This window comes from Nasonia vitripennis, chromosome 2 (genome assembly GCF_009193385.2).
Source record: "Nasonia vitripennis strain AsymCx chromosome 2, Nvit_psr_1.1, whole genome shotgun sequence".
Taxonomy (NCBI): Eukaryota; Metazoa; Arthropoda; class Insecta; order Hymenoptera; family Pteromalidae; genus Nasonia; species Nasonia vitripennis.
This window is the reverse complement of record NC_045758.1, coordinates 31472594-31492775: the sequence shown is the minus strand read 5'-3', so window position 1 is coordinate 31492775 and position 20182 is coordinate 31472594. Positions and strand designations below refer to the sequence as shown.

At 45.6% G+C, this 20182-nt stretch overlaps 1 protein-coding gene across 5 annotated transcripts in view; it reads right to left on the bottom strand.

The window, feature by feature from the left end:
* Nucleotides 1-19663, bottom strand: part of LOC100121612 — a 59675-nt gene extending 40012 nt beyond the window's left edge. For 2 of the 5 annotated variants that reach the window (XM_016982209.3, XM_016982208.3), the window contains exons 1-2: nt 16170-16364; nt 14026-14282 (exon numbers count right to left, since the gene is read on the bottom strand). The gene's annotated coding sequence lies outside the window, so the exon portion shown is untranslated. Of the gene's footprint in view, nt 1-14025; nt 14317-15557; nt 15892-16169; nt 16365-19399 lie in introns of those variants that run through there. The other 3 variants (XM_008206728.4, XM_031924534.2, XM_031924535.2) reach the window with 3 other exon arrangements.
* Nucleotides 19664-20182: the final 519 nt, after the last annotated feature.

Sequence of the window (20182 nt, the reverse complement as noted above, 5' to 3'; positions counted from 1 at the left end):
TTTTCTTCAGCCATATCCAAGCGATCATTCGACTCGACCGAGCTTGAAAATTGAAAAGCTCTATATACCAATAGCCGTCCACGCCATCGTTGCGAACACAGCAAGTGAGAGTAAAAAACGAACAAGAAAAGAAGAAACCAGCACCTTGGCAGGAGTTTCAGCTGGAAGAAAACGCCGCCGGACAAAAAGCCAGCGCGCAAGCTCGACTTTAATTATTCGCATTCTTAATTGGAACAGGTGGCCGAGCACCGCGGAGGAAAAAATCTCGCCACGGTCGCTCGTAAACGTAATTGGCGCAATAACGAGGGCGCGCGCGAGTTGTAAAAGCTCGCGGCGCGTTTTTTTTCATCCCGTGGTTTAACGCTTAAATCAGGCCGAGCGAGAGAGAGAGAGAGAGATGCGCCGTCATAGTGGCTGGCACTCGTCGTCCGCGTTGTTTCTCCAGTCGACGCGAAATGAGATGTGTGGGTGTGGACTTTAGTGTCGTAATTCTCGTCGACGATTTTAGCAAACAGCCAGCTGATCGAGGCTGATCTGCAAATGAGATGGATTTTTTATTCGAATTTATTCACCAAAAATTTCAACGTCCCGTTCGAGAGGGTCTATAGCCAAAATTGGCCACGTCCCTGATGACACCGCGGTATTTCCATCCACGTGCGATGAGTCTGCAGTCTTCTTTCCTGATGGTGGAAGCTTATAACCGTGCGTACGTTGATTGGACATTATAAGCGAAGGAGAAAAATGCCGAGCATACGTGCTCGCGCATTGATGCGAAAAACGCGTCGGATTACCCCAGCAAGCGATGCAGTTTTGCAATCGCTTCGCATTAATTTCGGGGATTACGCGAGCTGTTCGTGCGCTTTTTCCTATACTCGCTTATCGTGCGAAGACGCGACAATAACACGCATCGGCGAACATTAGTAGCGTAAAAACCGCGGCAGAAATCAATAGCGCAGTGTAGCGCATATTTCGCCGACTCGTAAACTTTTTATTTCTACTGTTATCAGCGACGGAGACGCCATACCTATAGCCAGCAGTAAAAAAAAGCTTGCCCACCCCGTAGTTCGTAAATTCAGCGTCGGGCTTTTTTACGGGGCGATTTTAAAATCGTATATGTACAGCGTTATACGCCTCGCGAATCGCTCGTCATTCACCCCTATAAAAACCTGCTTTTATCGTCGTACAGCACACAGAGCGAGCCACTGTTTGAGGGGAAAAAAAAAGGGAGAGACGGTCATTACACGAGGAAAAATATAGCGTTTCATCTACAACCGTAACCCACTTTCCGGCCGACGTCAAACAAAAAGCGCGAGTCTCTCCTATGCGCGTTACAGGGTTTGCCCGGAGCAAATCCGCGCGCGACGCCGTCATTTGCATGCGAAACTCTAGCAAAGTTGCCTCCCGTTCGTCGTCGTATAATTTTAATTACGCTAGAGCTTTTCCATCGGTATCATCGCGTTGTTCCCGCGCATGTGTGTGTGTGTTTTTTTTTCGTCGAAAGCTCGAGGATTATACGCGAGGAGCATCGCTGAATAAATTTTAATTTTCCGGACGAGCGCGCACGCGTGGCTGCTCTTCTGGATAACGCGTTTAAATTATGCGCGCGGTTTTGCACCTGCTGAAGTTGGCGTGCGACGCTATAATACCGCCGCTAGGTAAAAAAGCGCGAGGAAGAAGCAAAGAGAGAGAGAGTTGATGTTTGCAAAGCGGAGGGCAGCGTTTTCTTTTCTATTACTGCAACGAGGTAATGCGATAAGCGCCGCTTAGGCGAGTTATTTGCGGGCTGAATTGAGTGACGTATAAATTGCCTTTGGTTGGAGTTTCGAGAGCTTTTTACGCTGCAGGGCGCACCTGCTCGCGGATGCGAGTTAAAAGGTTTGCTGGATTTTTGCCGCGGCTGACTGGAAACTCTGAATACTACTTGAGCGTGAGATTGTTTTATTATATAACTTTACCTGAGATTCTTTCTCGTATAAATTAGAAGCCTTAGCATTTTCATCGCCCGAATCAGCCGTCGAAATCACGAAAGCTCCGATAAACTTCTCTCTTCCAGCATCTCGGCGCGGCCTCTCGGGCGCACGAAATTAATAATGAAGAAACTTTCGTCCCGAGACGACTTGTTTGTCGCCCCATAAATCTGTCGACCGCAGCGAAAGAGTCCGCCGAAGAAAAACAAAGGCGCCATTTATCCCGCGATTAATCACCAGAAAACATTTTGCATGCGCCGACCGTCTTCTCCATTTACTTCTCTCTCCGTAATACGAAAGGTCGTTTTCCTTCCAGAAGAATTTATCGTGCGTAGGAGGGCATGTTGGTTTTTTTTTGGGTGGGATTGAAACGCTTCTGGATCTTTTTCAGAAAAGCTCGATTCTTAGATGCTCGTAGGCGCTGCGTGTCCGCCGGCACACGAAAACTTTCTCTTCTAGTCTCCCCGCGTGTACTTAGCTACAGAGTATAGGTACGCGAAATTGAATTCGGAAGATTCTTCCTCGACTTTGCATCCGCCTACGATGAATTTCTCAGAAAATACCGTGAAACTAGCCGCAAGCTACAATCGATCGGGCATACCGACGAGCTTTGTATCAACGAAAATTCCAGGAACCTCGCGCATAGCCCGTGTATTATTTATCGTTATATAAATCCACGAGGCTCCGAACTCCAAGTTTTTTGTTCGTCACCGTGAGCTTTTTTACCAGTATACGTGTAGTGCAACTACTTCGCGCGGATTCATCATCCGCCGGATTTATTCGAGCTCCGAAATGTACGAGCGTCTGCGCAGCTTTTTTCCCAAGCTTATTTATGAATAATCTATCAAATTGCAGTCCGAGAAGTTTTATCGTACTGAATTTCGATCAGTGCGGAATCGCTGTGCCGAATAGCGATATCGTAAAAGCAAAGAGCGCTTCGAGCTTTACACCGGCACGCGCGCGCATCGTTTGAATATTTTCAATCGAGGCAATTTAACTAAAACATTCGCGCGCTGAAAATAAAAGCGAACATCGATCAATTATTCAACGAAAAACATAGAAGCTCGTGGCTTAGATAATTAGGCAGAAAACCGAGAGGCTGCTGCTATGGGAAAAGACTGTAATTACAAGCTTTTGTAGTTTCGTCACATAACGACTGCCTAATTAGCGGCGTCAACTTCCAGGACCTCTGATCCTCCATCTAATTGCTCTTGGGATCTTTATTGTTTTATGCATATCCAACTTCTTCCGGAGGTATCATTAGCGAATTACCTCTCGCTCCGGCGCAAGTTTAATTGAAAACAGTCGTCTCCCCGCCGCTGCGAGAGAGAGAGAGAGGGAAAAGTTCGAGAGGTGATAGACGAAGAGAGCTATAGACACGTTCGCCGAAAGTTTACCAGATGACGAGCTTCTGATTTCTATCACGTTCGAGGTTTATGAATGCTGGATAAAAATCATCGTTATAAATAGACTCGCATCAATCTGTATAGAAAGCTCTTCGCGACGGAGAAGGCGATTGTTAATTCAACTAAGAACTTGCTGAGTGCGTTCGAGAGCGGCTCTCGAGAGAGAGAAGTTGCGCGACGTGACAGATGCAACAGCCTGTCCTCAGCTCGAACTGACGCAAAACAACGAGCTTTCTCTCTCCACGCGCTGCTCGGTTTTATATATATATATACACGCGCAAGCACGCGCGAGCTTCAAGACGGATGGCTCGGGTTGAAGAAAAGAAATAATGAAGGTTTCTTTGCAGCGAGTATATAGAGCTTTCTTATATTTTCCTGTCCGGATAATAAGTAAAAAGCTCAAAATTAGGACTCTCTCTCGAATAAAGATGGCATTATAATCGCTCGAGATCAAAAACAGCCGCGGAGCAAGTGGATACCGCCGCGACGGACTAATTAAGGAGGCGAGTTCTCATTAGGAGAGGTTTAAGGATGAAAAATTGCTCTTGGATTCACAAGAGAGACGGAGAGCTTGCAAGATGTCAGTCACGCCACTCTCATAGACTGCGTCGAAATTAGTCTTATCGAATTAATGAGCGCCGGCTTAATTAAAACGAGAGAGGTTCTACTACACTGCGTAAACAGAAAGCTCTCGGTTCGTTAGGTCCGGTAAAAATTGATGTATGACTTTCTCTCGCACGCCAGAGAAGCCGACTCTCCTGAATCAAGCTCCGGAATCGATTCAGCGACTGCGAATTAGCGACTCGAAAAAGAAGAGCCGCATACCTGCAGCGGATTCCGACGTGCTCGCGCGCAATCGAGCAATTCCGATGGAGCTAATCTGGGCTAGAGCGAGCGAGAGAGAGAGAGAGAGAGAGAGAGAGAGAGAGAGAGAGAGAGAGAAGTGGAATCATCGGACTGGCTCTGAGAAGCTCTACGATAATTCGATATCCGGGCTCGAGTGCTGCAGTTGGAGCTTGAGCGTCTTTCAATGCCGCACGATTTTTTCGCCGTGAATTGCTAGTTAATTGAGCGCAGGGTGATGCTTCGACGTTCTAGATTCTGAATTTTTCCGAAAGTAAAGCTTCCAACACCTCAAATATGATGAGTCACCTTGTTACGCTGAAATAGCGCCCAACTTGCGACGTTCTAGCAGCTCGGAACTACGCGATAAATTAACGCGAGTGAGGCGCAATTTTCCCGCAGGATCTACAACTGCCGCCGTCGCGTCGTCGTCGCGGAGGTGAATTGCAGTCACGAGGTGGCTAAACTGCGACTTTATTACGGTGTCGCCTTTTCGCATTTCTAGAGAGAAGTCCTTGGAATCCTTGAGTAATGCAGCGGATGCGTACAGTCGAATTTCGCATTTTTCATCCGACAGAATTTCACACCGAGAGAAGAAGCGCGCGACGTCCTGTTCGCAGCCGTGAATGCGTAATGACGTTATATTTCTTATCGGATATCGCGACTGAATCGAATTCGTTGAAAAATTACCGGGAGGATTTCGCCTGAATGTAAAGTCCCGATCATTTATAATCGCTGTGCTTTGTTATAATTGCAATTTTCATATATAATAGTCAGGGGAATTAGGTTTAATTGGGGGAAAATTCTCGCGTGATTATTTTGCGTAATGTATGATTAATTATAAATGTTACGCATACTCACGATGAATTATTGATTATCTCATTCACGCAATTTACGTATTAATCAAAGCATTTGTCTGGAATACAATTTTCACATGCATTATTATGAATCGCCTAAAAGCCGACTTTCCAAAACGCCGTAAAACGCTCATTTCCTCGGGCGAAGCACTTTAAAAAAGAATATCATAAAAAACTTCCATCCCAACTTTTCCATTTCTCCGCTAAACCAGTATACCTTAACTCCTGATATACCCGTCAGAGTCCAAAGACAAAGCTCACCACCGAAAATCCCGGCGATAAAGCAGTCGACCATCTTCTTTATCCTATGATGTCAATCTCGACGGGTCAAGCTCCAATTAAATCCCGGTCGGCTAACCATACACGCGGCGGACACACGCACACACGAGAAAGCTACGCATTCGAATTTAATTGGCGATTAAAGGGTTCGCGCGAGGTAACAGGCAGCTACTCTGCTTCGTGCGGTAGCAAACACGAGATGCGAGGCCTCGGGTTTGCTTGTGGCGAGGTTGAGATTCCTCACGGTTCCCTATATGCTGGATGTCGAGCTTGATTGCGGAGCCGAGACGAGCCGGGATTCTCAATTTATTTTGGAGCTTTTGCTCGATCGTTATAAATTAAAATCGATACACGCACACGCTGTTCTTTGAGTCACAAGGATGTGTGTGCTCCTGGCAACGATTTTAGCACGAGGAACTTTTGCCCTTCGGCAAATACACACACATACACGCTGTGTTCCAGTCTACAAAGGCCAACTATTTATTACGCTCTCGGCAGCAGTAGCAGCAGCGAACTTTTCGACAAACTCGGCGCTTTATCTCACCAGCCCTGACGACGTCGGCGTTTTGTCTTTTTCCCCGATCGTCTCTCGATCGGGCCACCCAGCGGCTCTGAAAAACGAGATAAAGGAAGAGAAATGCGGGTCGGGAAAGAGAGATGTTACGCAATTCGTGATTATTTTTATCAGCGGTAGTGGGAGATTTTTCTCGGCTTGTTTATAAGCTTCTTATTTTCCTCCTACAACTCGGGCTTTGTGTGTGTCTGTGTGCGTGCGCGGCGAACATTGTTATATACTATTTCCGATATACGCCCAGGAGAAACTCGTTTATTTATCGGCGAATTCTTCTTCTCCCGACTCGATTTTCCTCGGCGCACCGCGAGAATATTCATTATTACGCGGCGCTTCGATAATGCACATTCGAGAGTTTCTCTCTCTCTTTTCTTTTTCATTCCCGCCTTCGCGGGCATATTATACTCCTAATGCAGCAGCACAAAGGGCTGCCGCTATGCGTTGCGTTAGTATTCATAACGAGGGGCGATACATTTTTTACAGGCGGCGCGAGCCGAGCTAAATGAAAGAAAGTTAATATTAACTATAGCTGCGGATGCGCCGTGAGCGTGTGCTCGTCTAGAAACAGCGCGATGTGTATAACAATTTCGGTTATTCGCCCGGGGCGGATTTTACGGATTCCAGAGCGTATATAACGTGTATATTTTCGAAGAGTACGCGCAATTAGAGATTCCGAAAAAAGCGGAAATAACCGGGCCGTTATCAATTTATAAAACGTCGCGACTTTGTCAATGGGAAAATAAAAAAAAAAAAAAAAAAATTGTCGAGTACTTTAAAGAGGCGCACGTGCCGCATTAAAAAATTCGCGTCCCTCGCACGGACTCTCGCGGCCTCTTCGTCCGATCGACCGAAATAATGCGTCCCTTTCGTTCTCGCGCGCATATGGGGTGAGAGAGAGAGAGAGAGCCGTTCCACTCTCTCTGCTCGGCAATCGATACTCCCGATATATTATGGGATACACACGCTGTATATAGACGGGTAAGTCGAGCCACTATGGCGTTTTTGACCCTGATTTTGACGTCGACCGCGTGTTTATAAATTGTACTCGATGTTTATCTCTCTCCAAGAGTTCCAGGTCATCGGAGTGTAATGTATAGTTAACGCGTGTATATGCGTTGCTTAATTACGAGCTCACGACAATTGCTTCGGGCGCTTACCGCACACGGCTTGGGAGAATATATATCTGATACGCAATTATTCGGTTGTTTGCTTATCGGGAATAATAAATCGAGCGAGTATCTCGAGATCGCCGGAGTCTTATACAGTATAGGTTTGTTTTGTCAAGTCAGGGGCTGGTTATTGGCGAGTGGATTGCCATTGTTCTTTTATCTTAATAGAATCGTATGTATCTCCTGCTTTAAGTACTACAGAAACACACACTGGAAAAATTTTACATTTTAATCGTAAGGGCTCCTCCTCGCTTCTTCCGCAAAATATCCATCACACACGATTCACTTACACGGGACTTACACAACAATAGCCGGACGTGCACCGCTACGTATACAGCGGAAACTCGTTATACACGTGCGGCGGCGACGTTATAATACGACGGCGCTGTCCCGTCGAATTTCACGGGTCTCATTAAAATTGAAACAGAATATCGCCGGGACATCCGAGGCTGCGGTTCGCGTACACGTCGCCTACAACTCCCCGATCCCTCGGGCGCAAAATCGAGCGCGCCCTGCGCGCACACGCGAAAGAGAGATCAATCGGATATTAAATGGGAGACGCTCTCTCTCTCTCTCTCTCTCTCTCTCTCTCTCTCTCTCTCTCGCTCTGTATACCTATATACATATATGTGTGTGCGTGTACTTCCAGCGACGCAGTGACATGGCGCTTTTCGGAGAGCTCCAATTTTATTATTATATCGGAGTGGCTTCCTGGGAAATTGAATTTTTTTTTCGCCTCCTGTATACCCGTTTTGTTTGCTGACCTCTGCGCGAAAATTCGCAAGGCTATACATGCGTGCTTGGAGTTTATATTTTTTCCCCGTGAAATATCGGAAAAAAATTCGTTTTATACCTCTATATAACCGGATGAACAAATTCCGAAGCTGATCTGCAGTTTCGAACTTCCGCGAGAAAATCATTCCAATCGTATCAAAGGAGCATTTATCCGTACCCGTCGCTCTAATCATACGACGTATCCCACCCTTCGTCCATATCTCGTGCGTATAACGCGTTCATAACACGACGATTCGTTTCGGCAATCTATATACCGTAATATCTCTCGATCGCGAGGATCAGCGAGAACGAATGGGCTTATTATTTTTTTTTATCCTCTCGCCGTCACTTTTTTCTCCCCTTCGCCGGCTTTATCTCTCGCCCGCGCGCGAGTTTTTGACTGTGTTTAAAGGAGACGAAGAGGAGCTTTTTTGCAACTTGGCTTACACGCGGCTGACGTTTTCATTTCTGAGTGCTGCTTTGTGATTGTGTGAAGAGGATGATGCTATTCGGGAGTAGTATGTGCGCGTGTATTCCGGATAGATATAATAGTCGCGAGTGTATTCAACAGCTTTTGGAAATTTAAATAGTCCCGCGGCAGAGTCGTAAATGTCGAAAACGAGCCATTTGCAGATTAATAGTAGCAGTGAATAAACGTATGGTTATGCATATTTCACATGATCAAACGGAGTTCAGACATAAACCTCCGGCTTGTACAGCGGCTCGAGCGCTCAATTTTGGCTAAGACAAGCCCTACCACAGCATAAAATCATTTGCTATATTGCATCAGTGACCTCGCAAGTAACATTGAAGCAGTTGTTACTTGAGCGGCCTATGCCTCGGGCAAAGCCCACACACCGATATATGCACTGGGCTCGTCGACAGCGATGAGGGGAAGAGAAAAGCACCTGTGGGCCACCTATATTCGCTTCAGCTATACTACGTTTTGAAATTTTTCCTCTCCGCGTTTAGCGCAGACGCGAAATTCATATAGTGTCCACTTTCAACACAGAGCTCAACCGAGCGTCTGACCGTACCGAGACGTAACCACTGGTAAAACGTTCTGCCAATAGATCCTCGGCACACACAAACTCGCCCAAAGGCAACAGGCGCCTGTTTGTTGAATCGATAAACTAATACTACCGCTACTACTACTCGACGACGGAGAAAGAGAGAAGAAGAGGATGAAAAAAGAAGAAAAGCCACGCTTATTTTCATGCAAAGTCACGCTCCTGTTCGCGACAATCGATTTAGCTCCGGCCGCGTGTACACTGCCGCATAGGCATTCAGCGACGCGCGCACTTCAAACAAATGGTCAATTTGCGACTGGTTCTGATGCTGAGCCTACTATACACACCGCGAGTGAGTTTGTTGGATGCGACGTTTGCGCGATGACCCGTTTTTAGATATAGAGGGAGCATATACCGAGGGCCTATTTATCATGCTAATTTAATCGCGCGCGCTCATTACACGCCGAGTTTTTATCGCCGGCGCTTCTGTCTCCGATACACAGCTGCGTCATACGTGTATAAGTTTAACGGGACGGTCGCGATGACGTCGTTCTGTAACGTTTGTATATTTCGATGTTCGAGTGGGCGCGTTTTTTTTTTCTCGATTGTTATAATTGGCACGTACACGAAAACGCTGACAATAGAGATTATTGAGTTGGTGTATGGATGTTATTCCGAGCACAAAAGGGAACGATCGCGTCGGTGAAAGGATTCACGAATGGCTGTAATAATTCAAGCGCGGGAATGTCGAACGATTCACCACGCACGGCGTATCGACTCAATTTTTAAAGCGCGTAATTCGATTTCAGCCCCGCAGCTTATTTCATCTCGACGTCAAAGCAACTCTCCATTATTATTATATATCGATGAAATTACAACGTCGTGGCCAAAGTACCGGGTACAGTGCGAAACGAACTCGTCCCCTCCATCTATCCCCACATGCAAATCGAGCCCTCGATTCCCGTATCAAAAACCGCTCAGAGCCCTGCAGCCACGATCGATCCTTCACGACAATTCAATTTCTTCCGAAAATGACACCATCGCCGTTACAGTCGTGGGCTGAATAGCCCTTATTACAGTGATTGATTCGGAAAGTTACATCATCGACGCGATCGTTACGCGCGAGCCTTCGCACGTGGGTTGCTGTATATAAATATATCCCAGCAGGCATATTGTGCAGCGGTGGATTAACCGCGAATTAAACGCACGGTTACAGAGAACGAGAGACGAAACCCTCGGCGCGCTTGGGTCATTGAAAACTGATCGGATTGCAGCTGCGCCGACGATGAGAGCAGCGGCAGCGGCGGCAGCAGCAGCAGCTAGTCCGTCGATATGAAATTCTGAAATTGAATCCATCTGAATTCCCATTGATTTGCGGTGTGCGCGCGCGCGAGTGAGCGCACTCGAGAGTTGAGAGGCCGCCAGAGAGATATCGCGTTGGCGATGAGACTTTATGCAGCGCTCGAATTATCGTCGGCGGGCTTTTCGAATGGGTTTTTGATTCCGCGCGGAGTTGAACGAATCATCGTGAAATTAACCGGTTCGAATATTCGGCTGTATTAATTTATTCGAAAAGATATTTTCGCAGTATCGAATTTCTGCTTCAGCCTTTTGTTAGAGGTGCTTGTAACTAGACTTGGAAAGATTTTATCTGGCAGTACGTGATTTCGTTGCTGAGCGACGAGAGAACGGTATATTGCAATGTAGTCTGTGCATAACTGCACGTCACGATCGTGTATCTATAAACTCGGTGTAATATCGTTACGATATAAATTTCGACGCAGTCGCTGCGGAGATAAAATTTCGCTCGCGCGGCGTTACGAAAATTTTCATTCTCGCGTATCGCGTGTACGTTAATAAGATTATTGTCGGAGTGGTGTATATTGTTGAGACGCGATATAGCATCACTTCGTACAGTGAATTTGCGTTGAATTACGCTCGGGAGAAAGAGAGAGCTTTTTAAACGCGATGATGCACTTCGGCTCGGTTTACACTCGCATTTTTCGTAAAAAAGCTTCGTTTTTAATTCCTAGCTCGTTGAGCGAGTATTGAAGCCGACTATTTTTCATTTTCAAAAGCAGGCCCTCTCAGCAATGTTAATTCACCGGGAGAAAAAAAGGCCTCAAGGTCTCCCTCGGCTTCGAGAATAGCCTCCTCCAAACAAACATTCGAAAAGCGCGCCGGCGGGATATTCAAAAACCGACCGAAATCGCCGCCGGCGATATACCTACGCACACAACAGTCGAATGTTTGCAAGCTCCATCTCTCTCTCTCTTTCTCGACAATCTAATCTTCGATCTCTCTTTCTCGTCCGCAAAAGACAAACACACATCTACATCACAGGGCTCTTTGATACTTCCTCTCTCGGGAAAATAAACCAGCTCGAAAAATCTCGATTCTGCCCGCGCTTAATTCATGCTCGAGGCGGACGCGTTGGCGACTCGGCTTATTTTTCTCTATCTCACTCCCTCTCAAAGGAACATCGAGGCTTTCAAAGGCCGATGAATATTCCGCGACCGGCGTAAGTGTAGCAGCTCCTCGAATATATTTGCGCTTTTCTTTCTCTTTTCCGCCGTGTTTTATTTACGTTGCTGCAGGAAAATGTGGCGCATGTGCAAGAGAGAGAGAGAGAGAGAGAGAGAGAGAGAGAGAGAGAGAGAGAGAGAGAGAGAGAGAGATGCATACACAAAGGGCCGCGAGTATTTTCTTGCATTGAGCGCGCGTGAGACGGGATGTAAATGAGCTATACGCGTCGCTTTGACGCCGTCTATCGATATACGTGTGGTATATGCATGTATGTTATATTGTTTATGACATGGTGATTTCAATGGAAATTATTTGGGCTGGGGATTTTAAAATACACGCGGGGAGAGTTTGTTTGCTTATAACCCGGCGCCGGGATCTCTCGAAAAGCTTGAAAGTATCGAGCTTACGAGGCTAAAGATAAAAATAGAGGGCTATGTACCGCGGTGGAGTAAATAAAAAGGACTATAACGTGGCGCACGCGAAAGTATAACAAAAGTTTCGAAATATATACAGAGCATCGATGCAAACACACAATGCGCTGTGGGTGGTTTTCACCGATTTGCATTTATTCGGCGTAATGTGCGTTATTTCGAGGAAAATTCATTTTTACGTTGTAAATGGAATTGCGGCCGTTTGTTTTGTATGAATAAAACATGTTTGAGAATTCATACGTGCAAAACTTGATGATTCAGAGTCAAAAGCTGGGTATCAAGAAATTTCATTATTCTGAAATCGAGGCCGTTTGCGTAATGAGAATGTTGAATACATGTTACACGATGTAAATTAAATATCAAAATTACAAACCTAATTTTTGGAAATATTCGCGCAAGTTGAAAATTTTAATCAACAATTAATTCGATACCCGTGCGCTCAAAGCATCGTAATTGAGGATCTCCTTCAACCAAACGCTTAATGAAAAAAAAACTCGGTAAATCAGGCAAAGGATTTTCCAGCGGACGGCGATAGCTGATAAAACTTTGATTCCTAATAGCCGCCAACCAGCTCCCGCATAGATTATTCATTCATGCAAATGCCCGGCGCTTAAATGAAAAACGCGAAACAAGAAAAAAAACCAACGATAACAAAAAAAGACGGTAAACCTGCACTTCCAGCAAAAAGCTCGCTCGACGTTTACCCGATTACCCGTACCTAGTCGCTCTCTCTATTTTTCTCTCCCGACTATATCTATTTTTAACACAGCCCAGTCGATGGAAATAATAAAGACGCCGGTAGGTCATTTTACTTTCGCGCACACACGGTATATCGGACGCGCGTCTGTACGGGGAAAGATTCAAGCATGTATAATACACGTGCAAGGTTTCAAGGCTTGAATTCACTCGGCTGCACTCGGGCTCAAATTGCATAACGTCTCGAAGCGCGTGTGCGTCCACGCGCCGAGCGCTTATCAACGAGAACGAGCCGATTATTCCGGCGGCGCGTCATTGTGCCCACTTCGGCTTATAAATGAACTGTGGTTAGATGTATTTGAGCGAAAACTGTCGCCGGACCCTCTGCGTGGGAAATGTTTTATCTGTGTCGAGCTATAGCTTTTCTATCGCGAGCTTTTCGCCTGCGCCGAGAGTGAAAAATGAGCTGTACGCGCGTTGGCTTGGATTTTAGATTAAAAATTACATTTAGCTGGGCGTGGGTGCGGGTCTGTTTGGTTGATTTATTGTGGTTAAATTATCAGCTGCGCTGTCCGAATGATTAAGCCGAATTGCTGTTTTGTGTGGTATGATCGGGGTTATTGTCGGATATTGATATAATAAATAACTGACACAGCGAGATGGATGTTTTTTTTTCGCGATTTTCACGGTTTAATGGGTCGCCATGATATTGTTTTTGTTATTTTTATACGCGCGCATCGATTTTTAAACGCACTTCTAGCGTAAAGCTCACTTCACGCCGCGTATGCGGGGTAGATGTAATCGTCGGTCAAGGGATGCGAGAGTAATAGCATTATAATATTATATTGTTAGATACAGTATCAGAGCCAAAGGTGGATGTTCAACTTACAGCCACCTTAAGAGTAATTGGATTATTAACACCTACGAGCCGTTCATATCATTGATCTTTACACAGGCTACTTTGAGATTCTAAAAATATTCACTTGACATTTTGTCACTTGGAATTCGATGGGAAATCGAATAAAGGTTCTTCCGGGAACAATTGAAATACCGAACATTTTTCGAATAAATCGCTCGGCCGCGTTTTAAGAACTTTAGCGAGCTGCAGCCGCGGAAAAGCCAGGATAGAGCGCAAGCCACTAGGTATGACGTCAACTTTTCCGAGGCGATTGCAGCTGTAACATTTTATAAAAACTTGAGAACTCCGAGTTTTCCTTCCACCTCAGAAGATTTTAATTCCGCCAATTAGGTTCATTAATTCCTCCGTCAAGTTGAAACAGAACAGCTCGCTCTTTTTCAAATCCATCCAAATCAGATGCCAAGTTCCCTCAACCGCGGCCTAAAACCTCCCAATAAAAGCTGAGCTTTCGTTCTCAAAATTACTTATTCAAGCATCAACTCCATTAAGCCTCGTTTCCGCGCGCGCAAAACTTCAACTCGCAGCGTAAAAACAAGTAGAAACAAAAAGGTATTAACTTGGTATCGAACTTACTCACCTATAAAAGAATGCTCTCTCACACTCTCGCCTACGACGACTTGGAGGGGGTTTGATTTTTCTCCTCCTGAGTTTTACATCTTCCGGCCAACGGTAATGAGAGTCACAAACTTTTTCTGTTTCCAACTTTGAACTTTCGAATCATACCACTGTGCGCCGCTCCTTCGAGTACAATCTCGCACAATAACTTTCACCTTCTCTCCGCACCGATATCGTGATGCTCGATTTTGTCTCTTCTTCTGCTTCTTCGACGTGAAACTGATCAGACGATACAGAGGAGGTAAATTAGTAGCTATACATGCGACAATACGCGCGACTGGTTGAAGCTGAATAAATTCTCCCCTTTTTTAGCGGACCGTGAAAAAATAGTTGGAAAAATTATACTCGTCGTTCTTTATTCCGCTGAATTAAAAAACAACAAAGAGCGAGTAGCGCGGAGAAAATTCATTCGTCGGAAATGTTTATTCAGCGGAGGCTTTTGTTCTGCGTCGCGATGATCGCTTCGCCCGGAATCAAAACTGACATGCGTTGAAACACGGGACGGGAAAATATTGAAAGCAGCAAACGATGAAATTTCAAATTTTTTTTCACCCTCCCTGAACTTTCCAGATCCTTCGAAGTAATTAAAAAAGCTTCGGCCGTCGGATCGATACTCGACAGGATGTATTGAGTTGCGATTCCCGGAATTTCGTATATTATATACTCGAACAAACATCGCGTTATTTACTTATAATAACGATAAAACGAGGGGCACGCACGAATCCGACAATTTCGAGCATCGCCGAAATAAAATCAAGCTTCCATCGTCCGCGGATAAACCCGGCTCAAGAGCTTTTTACAAAAAAAGCTCTACAAACGAGCCTCTCTCCCTCTCTAATTCCAAGCGAGGCAAAAATAGCCCCTCGAAAACCCATATCACTTCCCGAGCACAATACAAACCACCAGCACACAACAACCGTTATTATCGCCTCCCAACAGCCGCGACGCTTTCTAAAGGCCTGCAAGCACTCAATCACGGCGCAGCCCTCGGTTCGAGTCGCACGCGCCGAACGCACACAGCTCTCTCTATCTTAATTAAATTGTTCGAATTCCGTACGCACACGAGCTTCCGCTAATCGTCCCAACCCTTTCTTCCATCGAGCGCTGGGTCGTCGCTGATTCTTTTGTTTTCTCATTCAAGCTCCCTGTGATGTCAGAGAGAGAATTTGTTTTTAATAACGGCTACGCGATGTTTTTCGCACAATGAGAGAGGGAAAAAGGGGGCGTGGACAATCGCGTAAACAAAAGCGTCGGCGCGCGTGATGTTTCCCTCGTCTTAGGGGAATTAATTCGAGTGTGTCCTTTGTCTGCAGAATCGCCCAAGACGCGTCGCTGGGCTTTACAATGCATCTCGTGCTTTTTTTTTGTCGAAATGCACAAAAGCTGCTGCAGCGTCCGGAACAATGTGAGCAACGACGCGCCGGGAAAGCTCACGCGCGACTCGGCTCAAGGTTTCGGCTCTGCATTTAACTCTCGAGGAGAAATTTTTGTTACTGTTTCTTTGCGAGCGTCGTCGTAATGCTATTTTTCCTTTGTCCAGAGCTAACCGAATTTCCACGTGTGCTTCGCGAGGTCGAAGTTTCTTTTTTTTTTCTCAAGCAACTTTTAATAGATTTGGATTTAATAATTAAGGGTATCCACGTAAACGGAATCGTATATTCCACAATTCAATCAACTGAAAGCTCGGGTTGCATCGCTCGCTCAACAAGTGCATAATCCAGGCTGTCGCTCGGCCCAGTGAAGCTCGACACTTGGATACTGCGTTTAATTAGCGAAATCTCCGGTATCTATCATCTTCGTTCCAGGCCACACTTCTCGACAAAAGAAACCGTATACCACAAGGAGAAACACACGATCCACTATTTACATCGCACTAAAGCGGGAATTCACCACTTGCGACCGAGTAGGCTTTTCGAACCCTAAACTAAAAAATTCAGCCGCACGGCCTTGACTTTCCGCGAAAAAAAAACAGACAGCAGCTCCCATCCATCACGAGCAAAGTAAAGCTAAGCCGAACAAAAGCCCGAGCTTCAACAAGTCGCGCAGTATGCAATCGTCGTCGTCCTCCTCCTCGTCGGCGCACACGTGCATACACACTCTATTCACCTCTTGCTTAAGCTCCGTTTTTATCACCCCCGTCGCGTCACGTAGTATACGTATATGCGCTATGTGTAATATCCGTGTAGAGTATAGAGCAACAGTGCAGCGACTGTATATAGATATGTATAGAGCCGGTCTCGCGGTGTGTACTGGCTCTCGAGCGCGCGCCGCCGGTGGTCGGATCGTAACTGAGAGAGCGAGCGCGCTGGGATCCGAGAGCTGCGCCGCGTGCCGTATCCCTTGCGCCGCTCGGCGGCGGCGGCGTTGCACTGTTGCTCTGTGCTCTGCCGATTGACCGAGCGAGAGTTGCTTGCGACTATCGGGCCGCCTGGACGTGAGCTTTTTTCATGGGCTGAGGTGTGGGATTTTTCTCCCGTGCGGTTATGGGGTTGCGAGACTTTTGAGTTCGAGGGAGACTTGTGAGGATGCTGGTGTAGGTGGAAGTAACGCTAAATCGTTAAACGCCGATTCGAGCGAGAGATTCTTAGTTAGGAAAATTATCAAACTACTTGACATGACGTTTTGACTGCATTATGCATTTCAGTGTTTATCAGCGTTAACCAAATTGCCGCATTCGATCCCCATAGATTTACCCATAGATTACAATAGGAAATCCCGCCAAACGAAATTATACGTTTCGAAAATAAAGCTGACCCCCCGCGTTGGACAATCTGTTTCCTCGGCATCTTCGAGCGAGTATTTTCCGAGAGCGTCCTGTGTACACCGGATACACACTACTCTGCGAGCGTGTGTGTGTGTCGGTAAGAGGAGCTTTTGTACGCGATCATGCGTAAAAGCTGGAGCACATACACGCGTCGAGGGGGAGAACCGAAGGTTTTGAAGATGACGAAGGGCCGGTGTGAGTGGACTAGGTGAATGTCACACCGCCGGTGTGTTTTGGGGATATTTTATGGGGTTAGCGAATTTTCCTGGAAATTCGCTTACTGCGTTTTAGATTTATCGCCGACAGGGAATGTCGTGTGCGTTTTTTGCGGCTTGCGGTTTCACCGCTGTATACATCGTAATGACCTGGATTTACACGTTAAATAAGCATTTTTTTATTGGATGAGGAGCTGTAATCGAATGCGAGAAAGCTTTAATCGGCATTTTTCAAATTCTAGAGCTGAGAGAACTATAGAAGATATTTTAGAGCGTTGATCGAGAGATGGCGATATGCACAGTCGCCTGAATTTATGTTTTCCTCGTACGCGAGCGAGGGACACCTGTTTGAATTCGAGCATGCTCTAACGATTTTTCACAGACTCGGCGCGAGTCTCTCCACCAATCCCATCGACGTCGTAAAAAAACCGTCTTCAGCTCCAGGATGAGCTGGCCGTTCGTGGCTCTTACAAGAGGATCTACCGGAATTCCGTTCACGCAGCCGTAGTTATCGTCGGGCACGAGGACTGCAAGGCGTTACAATCGGGTGCGGCGTGTACTATAGAACAAGTTTGTTATCAGCGGTCTCAGGCTTGGATCTTATCGGTTCTGTACTTTTTAACACTTTTTGAAATCTGTTGCAAAAAATAATAATAGTTTCTTGCTTTCAGGCAGAGACGCGAAATGTCCTGGCGTTTAATACAATGGCGTATTCGACTCGTTGCACAAGATTTTCAAATGGAATATTTCCTTGTTTCACGATAAATGTACCGCAAGATGAATTTCGCATAGTCGTCTCGCGTTACACGGTTCGCGGTATTTTCTTGCACACATCTTCCGAGAAATTCGTCCTTCCACCTATAAAAGTACTTCTTAATAAAAGAAGAAAAATAATCAACTCAAGTCCACGAAAGAAACTTTATACACTTGCTGCAGCCACGGCTCGCTATCACGCACGTTCTGAGAATAATAAAAAAAAAACTCGAACAAAAGCGACCCTCGTGCACTTTTTCCGGAATTAGATAAGGCAGAGCGTTAGTCAGACGCGTCATTCGGATCGTAACACGCCAAATCACCCCGGCATATTTCCACGGCCCTTTTTTTCTTGAAATTGCTGTTTTCGAGCTCGTCCAAATTGCTCGAATAAAAAGCATTGTGTCTAATACACTGTGTACGTCTTTCCGACTGTTTTTGTACAGATTTTAAACTGTATATTAGAAGAAACTAGGTTAAAGTCAGTGACTTTCTCTCTCTGTAGTCGCAGCGTTACGCCGAGCTTGCGACGCAAAAATTTAATTAAAATCCGTTACTCATGTTCCGCTCGTATAAAGGGGGGCTTCGCCGAAATTGTTGGAATTCGAGACGAGCTTCATTTTTAAAACTGCCGTGACTTCTCTCGAAATTAAAACATTCCAAACTATCCCTCTCGATAATAACCGATTGCAAATCTTTGTTCTCACACCTCGAACCAATATAAGCCTTCCACCTCTTTCTCGTATATTTTTCCACGCGTACACGAGGCGTCTGAAGAGCAAAGTATGACGATGATAAAACTCCACACGTCCACCCCCTATTTACGAAAAAGGGAAAATATCCAGGTCAGGAATCGCAGGATATGGAATTGCAGGGAATACGCAAAACTTCACTCCGTCTTATATGGCTCGTCGGTTATCATCCCTCGGACCTTAAGGGGGACTTTGGCATCAGAAGCGATTCGTGCGTAACGTGGGCAAATAAAAGGTGGAGGTGGAGGACGAAGGCGAGAATGCGAGCGAAGGGGAGAAAGGATCAAAACGTAAACAAAGAGCGATATACGAGGCTCTTTCGGGCTCATTTCGCTTTTATTTGTTTATTACTTCGAAAGGTTTTTTTGATGTATTTCCGTCGACTGGGCTTTATTGCGGTGGGCAGCTCGGGTGTGTGTTTATTTTTTTGGATAGAGAGGATATATTTGGCATCGCTGTTAGCGTTTGGTATTTTTTTTTATGTTATCGGAAGCTTCGTGTATGCGGATGTAACGTTTTCAAAGTTTTAAGCGGATTATTGTCATAGCGGTGTATCATAAAATTATTTCGTTCGGATCTGGAGGAACGAAAATTGAAACTGAGTTGAAGAAATAGCTTTTCTCCGGGAGGAAAAGCCACCGCGGGGAAAAATGGCTTGCGCACTTTTGCGAGGAGTAAAATTAATTTTCCAACTTTATTAAATTTCTTTTGAGGTCCGCTCGCGGTAATATAAGTTTCAGTGATAAATAGAGACCGAGGATTACTATACATCGCGCGAAATGAAAAGTAATCCTCGCGACGCGATAAAATGTCGAACGAACGTAATAACAATAATTCAAAATCAATTTTTACCTCGCTCTCTCCTATTTTCCGTAGAAAAATGTTTGCGCATTCTGCCTTCCTCTCTCAACGTTTTATTACAGAAACATGCGTGGCTGTGCGGAGCCGCTGTTTGTATTATAAATTGTACGCGATGCAGAATCGTAATCCCTCGAGCGAAAATCGGATTCCGCGTGGATTCTCGCCGTTTCTTCAAACAAGAATTCTTTTCCTCTATTTCGTCCGAGCGATATGTTTGTTTAACCTTTTGCTCGCGTATAGCGTATTGATTTTCATGTCCGCGGCGTTGTTGTTTGTGGTCACTCATATGTTTGTGAATCGATTCAGGTTATCCATAGAACGAAACAAAAAAAATCGTCTAACGCGCAGAAAGAAGATCCGCTGCACGTTGTTGGCGAGTAGTCGTAAAGTAAGACCGTTTTGGACTGACACCTTTCGGCTTTCACCGCTTGAGCTGCTATTCTCTAGTCTCTGGCTAGCGGCGATAGGTGGCGCATGGACACTTTTTCGTTTCCCTCATCACGATCGGTACGCGGCATAGATATATCGAGGTGTGCCACTTATTGTGCAAAGACTAAAGCTTGAACTGATCGTGCTATAACTGCCTTGCTAAAATAACGGGATTTAAGATGCTTTTCATCTTTGAGCGTCTACGACGTCGAGCTAATCTCTCCCGGTAAATTATACGAATTTGCATAAGCTTATAAGAAGGGAAGCACTGGCTTTTCGCAAGGCCTCTTACTGCGATGCTCTCGTGACGAATCGTGGATTTCAACGCTGGCTATGACGATGGAG